Raw genomic sequence first — 6,711 nt, 5'->3', positions numbered from 1 at the left:
GTCTATAGTCTAGTCTATAGTCTAGTCTATAGTCTAGTCTATAGTCTAGTCTATATTCTAGTTTATAGTCTAGTCTATAGTCTAGTCTATAGTCTAGTCTATAGTCTATTCTATAGTCTAGTCAGTAGTCTAGTCTATAGTCAAGTGTATAGGCTATAGTTTAGTCTATCATCTAGTCTATAGTCTAGTCTATAGTCTAGAGTACAGTCTAATCTATAGTATAGTCTAGTCTATAGTCTAGTCTATAGTCTAGTCTATAGTCTAGTCTTTAGTCTAGTCTGTAGTCTAGTCTATAGTCAAGTGTATAGTGTATAGTTTAGTCTATCATCTAGTTTATAGTCTAGTCCATAGTCTAAAGTTTGGTCTATAGTTAAGTCTATAGTATAGTATTTATAGTCTTGCCTAGTCTATAGTCTAGTCAACATTCTAGTCTATAGTATAGTCTATAGTATAGTCTATAGTATAGTCTATAGTATAGTCTATAGTATAGTCTATAGTATAGTCTATAGTATAGTCTATAGTATAGTCTATAGTATAGTCTATAGTATAGTCTATAGTATAGTCTATAGTATAGTCTATAGTATAGTCTATAGTATAGTCTATAGTCTGGTCTGTAGTATTGTCTGTAGTCTAGTCTGTAGTATTGTCTGTAGTCTAGTCTGTAGTCTAGTATGTAGCCTAGTCTATAGTCTAGTCGATAGTCTGGTCTATAGTATATAATCTTGTGTATATTCCAGTCTATAGTCTAGTCTATATTCTAGTCTATATTCTAGTCTATAGTCTAGTCTATATTCTAGTCTATAGTTTAGTGTTTAGTCTATACTCTAGTCTATAGTCTAGTTTATAATTTAATCTACAGTCAAGTCTATAGTCTATTCTATAGCCTAGTATATAGTCTAGTCATTAATTTAGTCTCTAGTATTGTTTATAGACTAGTCTGTAGTCTTGTCTATAATCTAGCCTGTAGTCGATCTACAGTGTGCATAATGGAAACTTAAGCATATATTATGTTTTATATTCTACTGTAAACACAACTTTTTAAATATTCTCAACATCTTTCACATAAATTTGCCTCAACAATTTATTATAATCATATGACACATGAAAACAATTTTCTTCAGGCAATTTTCAATTTTAGTCCCCAGATAATTAAAATATTTTTCATTGCCAAACATTTGTCTTCTGTCAAATTGAAGTCCACAGGGTAATTTTGCTATATGACAAGTATCTGCTAAATATTTGTATTTTAGCAATTCGCCTTTTTCCGATATTACTTTGCAACCATAGCTAAAATAATACTAGGGTAATTATAGTAATGTAATAACATTGCAGGAAATGACAAGTGAGAGGGATGTTAGTTAGAAACCAAAGAAAAATTGTTTCAATAAATCGATAATTTTATTATATGTCCAGCAGAGAAGCACAAATGGAATGAAAACTAATCATATATTGATGACTACTGGGTATGGTTTTGTCTTTTTTTTTCCTAATCATATTGTCTTTACATTACTTTGCTAAGAACCCTCTTTGGTTTTTCGACATGCATGCATAGATCAAAGTACATACATATGTCTGTAGGTGGTTTAGTTAAAAGATTTATGCAATAATATAGTTATTCTACCTTTTCCATTTTCTCTTCTACCTTTTAATGCAATTAAAATTTAGTTCAATATTTTATGTTGATTAAAAAGCAATGTTGTGCAATATTTAATAAGAATTTCTAGTTGCTATTTAAATATTGCATTTAATTTTTTTTTTTAAATTTTGTATAATTTATGTTGTTTTTAATGCATTTAAATTATTCAGAAGTCTCCTGGTCTCTATTATCAGGCCATTAACTCCACTTAATAGTTTCCACTACTATTATTTTCTTCTTTTTTTTGGTCTTTTTTCTTTTTTGCTCTCCTTGGCAGACTATTAGTCAAATGTATGTAAGTAAGGTAAATTATGGCAGTAAAGTTAAAATTATGACTATTAAGAAGGCAAGTAAAGTAAACATTTTCCTCATTTTCACTTGGAAAAAAGAAAATGTCTTATGAATTATATTAATTATGGTAAATTTAAGGTTTAAAAAGTTGGAAAAAGTTAATTTAATATAAATTTTACAGAATTACACATATTTATAAACCTGCACTTGTGAAAAGGTAAAAAAAATATCTGTAGACTAGACTATTATATAGACAATGGACCATACTATAGACCAGTTTATGGCCAAAACTGGTTTTTAAACTGTAGTCTAAAATTTTGGCTATAACCATATTTTACTCGGCTAGACTGTAGATAACACACTTCACTATAGAATGACTATAGACTAGACTTTACACTTTACTATAGACCAGACTATGATCTATACTATAGACTAGAATTTAGACTAAACATTAGACAAGACTATTGACTAGACTATGCTTGACTAGACTATAGACTAGAACATAGACTAGACAATAGACTAGACTATAAATTAAATTATAGACTAGACAATAGACTAGACAATAGACTAGACTATAGACTAAACTATAGACTAGACTATACACTAGACTATAGACTAGACTATAGACTAGAAACTAAAATAGACTGCACACAGGAATATAAACTAGACTATAGACTAATATATAATGTAGACTATAGGCTGGACTATAGAATAGACTACAGACTAGACTATAGGCTAAACTGTAGACTATATACTAGACTACAGACTAGACTATACTTAGACTATAGACTAGACTGTAGACTAGACTATAGACTAGACTATAAGCTAGACTACCGACTTGACTATAGACTAGACTATAGACTACACTATAGACCACTTTATACACTAGACTATAGGCTAAACTGTAGGCTAGACTATAGACCAGACTATAGACTAGACTACAGACTAGACTATAGACTAGACTATAGACTAGACTATAGACTAGACTATAGACTAGACTATAGACTAGACTATAGACTAGACTATAGACTAGACTATAGACTAGACTATAGACTAGACTATAGACTAGACTATAGACTAGACAAGAGACTAGATTATAGACTAGACTATAAACTAGACTATAGATAAGACTATAGACTAGACTATAGACTAGACTATAGACTAGATTATAGACTAGACTATAGACAAGACTATAGATTAGGCTAAAGACTAGACTATAGACTAGACTATAAACTAGACTATAAACTAAACTGTAGACTGGACTCTTGACTAGATTGCACTCTAGACTATAAGCTAGACTATGAACTAGACTCTAGATTAGACTATAGACTAGACTAAAGGCTAGACTATAGACTAGGCTAAAGACTAGAAAATAGACTAGATTATAGGCTAGACTATAAACAGAACTGCAGACTTCACTATAGATTTGATTATATCTCTGTTTCGACTATAGGCTAAAATCCTGACTGTATATAATAGTCCCTACTATAAAATATATTTTCGATTATATTCTATAGCCTTAAAAAATATTCTGCAAACAATATTTAAATATTAAAATAACTCAATTACTTTGCGTTATTTTTTTGTATTCCCCTTAATCATTTTCGCACTTAAAACTCATTCACATACAAACATAAATCGATTGCAAACGTAGAACCAGGCCATATTTATAATACGAAATAAATTTCTTAAGGCCTAAAGGAACTAGTAGAAAAAAATACCCAACCACCCTCTTAAACTATCATATGCATATGTTTGTTTGTATAAATGAATTTTTGATGGTCTGTAATTATTAAGCATTTCATTTGTATTGCCATTTTGCTTAAAGTATTATTGCAAAATAAAAATGTTTCTGTAGAAATTATTTTTTTTCTTATTGCAATTTCAATGGCATTGTTGTTTATGGTTAAAACAAAACAAACAAAAAAATATTGTTTGCAATTAAATATAAATAGTTTTTTTCTCTTTAGTATTGTCTGCATTTAGCAGGCAACTGTCAGTAACAGAGCAACATACGCCATATGAATGTGAATGTATGTGTTATGTACAGTTTTATATCCTTTTTTTTATAATTTCATTTTATTGAAAAATGTTTTTGTAATATTTTAAAACAATTCTATTTGTTGTAAAAATTTCAATTTATATTTCCTGTAAACTATTTTTTGTGTTATCCCCCTCCCCTAACCACTTGGATAGATATTTTTGCAACAAAGTTTTGTGTTGTTACCTTGTTCTGGGAATTTTGCAAAAAAAAGTCAACAACAATAAACAATGTTGTTGGTTTATTAAATGTTAAAACACAGGACTTTATGTATCCTGCATATGATTACATGTAAACTAGAAATTTTGTTTAAATTGTTTGGCCATGAGTTCTTGTCAGTAGATAGGGAAATACAAGGGAAATATTTGTTATTTGAAAGGAGTTGTTGTCTTGGGAATTTAGTGGTTATAGTTTAAATAAATGGTTTGGTTGTTATTGCTAAGTTTTTGCCTCAAATGCACTACCTAAGGGGAAAGAGTTTTAAGAAATTGGTCGATTAGCAAATCGAATACAAAACTAAGAACTCTGATAGAACACTTTCAACTTAAGTATTCGATTGTCTCTATATCTTCCTTTCCCTTAGCTCTCTGACTTTACAAGTTTATGTGCCTCCAATTTATTTCCCAGTTTGTTTCATATAACAATATGATTATCATTATAAAACATAATTTAGAATCTTAAATTCTTAATCAAATCAAGTTATAGATCTGAATCATGAAGAACAATGATTTCTACAAAAAAATTAATTTTAAAAGAAATTAAAATTCAGCAAAAAATTTAATATTTTAAATAAAAAAAGTATCTAGATACGAACCACACAAATGCATTAATAGAAAATACTACTTTTATAACAATCATATTAAAGATTAAGATTATATAGACTGGAATATAGTCTCAAAGCTAGTCCCGACAAGCTTCCATAATCTGGATACTTGCCTTGACTATAGACTCGACTAAAATCTATACTATGGACAACAAATTCGACTATAGTTTAGATTATAGGCTATGGACTCGACTAAAGTCTAGATTATAGATTATACTACAGATTCGACTATTGTTGAGACTAAAGTCAAGACTTTATACTGGACTATAGTCTAGACTATATACTCCATTATAGTCTACACTATAGACTCGACTACACCAGACTATAGTCAAGTCGACACCGTAGACTCTACTATAGACTTGCCTATAAACTCTGCTATAGATTTGACTATCGACTCTACTAGAGTCTAGACTTGACTAGAGTCTAGACAATAGACTCTGTAATAGTCGAGACTATAGAATCTACTATAGTCGAGACTATAGACTCTACTACAGTCGAGACTATAGACTCTACTACAGTGGAGAATATAGACTCTACTACAGTCGAGACTATAGACTCTACTACAGTCGAGACTATAGACTCTACTACAGTCGAGACTATAGACTCTTCTATAATAGTGACTATATTTTCGGATATAGTCTAGACTAGTCCAAACTATAGTCTAGTCGAGATTATAGACTAGACTATAGACTCTGCGATATACTTCACTGTAGACTCTGCTATAGTTTAGACTATAGACTCGACTACAGTCTAGTTTACAGTCTAGACTATAGACTCAACGAAAGTCTGTACTATAGACTCGGAGATAGACTATACTACAGGCTATACTATAGTCTATACTACAGCCTATACTATAGTCTATACTATAGACTATACTATAGTTAAGACTATATTCTAGACTATAGACTCGACTATAGTCTGGACTATCGATTCGACTATAATCTAGACTATAGACTTGACTACAATATGGACTATAGATTAGACTAAAGTCTGGACTATAGACTCGACTATAGTCAAGTCTATCGACACGACTATAGTCTCAGCTTTAGACTTGACTATAGTCTCGATTATATGAAATATCAATTCGTCTATAATATAGACTATGAACCCGTCTTTTGTCTCGACTATAGTCTGAACTATTGCCTCGACTATAGTCTGGACTATAGACACGATTATAGTCTTGACTATAGACTCGACTACAGTCTGGACTGTCAATTCGACTATAACCTAGTCTATTGACTAGACTATACACATAACTACAGGATGGATTATAGACTCGACTATAGTCAGGACTATGAACCCGACTTTTGGCTCGACTATAGACTATGCGATATACTTGACTGTAGACTCTGCTATAGTTTAGACTATATACTCGACTACAGTGTAGTTTACAGTCTAGACTATAGACTCAACTAAAGTCTGACTTGACTACAGTCTGGCCTATAGATTCGACTGCAGTCTGGACTATAGACTCGACTATAGTCTGGACTATAGACTCGACTATAGTTTGAACAATACCGTCGGTTATAGTCTACACTATAGACACGATTGTAGTCTCAGCTTTAGACTCGACTTGACTATAGACTAGACTATATGAAATATCAATTCGACTATAATCTGAATTATTGACTAGTCTTAAGCTTTGACTAAACTTTAGATTCAACTAGTCTGGACTTGCCTACTACATAGACTTTAGATTCGACTTTATCCTGAATTCACACTCTTCATTATAGTATCGACTATAGTTTGGTTCATAGCTTTGATTACATTCAGAACTATAGATTGGAATATATTATAGTCTATAGTCTTGCCGATAGTCTAGTCAGTCTATAGTCTAATCAATAGTTTAGTATATAGTGTTTAGATTTTAGTCTATAGTCTAGTTAATAAAAAAAAATCGATGGATAGGTTATACACAGA

The 6,711-nt window shown here is 30.8% G+C and overlaps 1 protein-coding gene across 2 annotated transcripts in view; it reads right to left on the bottom strand.

Moving 5' to 3' along the window:
* The window catches only part of LOC124418458, a 42,256-nt gene that overhangs the window by 19,621 nt on the left and 15,924 nt on the right, over nucleotides 1-6,711 (bottom strand). The gene's annotated exons all lie outside the window — the stretch shown is intronic.

Source organism: Lucilia cuprina, chromosome 2 (assembly GCF_022045245.1).
Source record: "Lucilia cuprina isolate Lc7/37 chromosome 2, ASM2204524v1, whole genome shotgun sequence".
NCBI lineage: Eukaryota > Metazoa > Arthropoda > Insecta > Diptera > Calliphoridae > Lucilia > Lucilia cuprina.
This window is presented reverse-complemented; position numbering and strand designations above follow the sequence as displayed.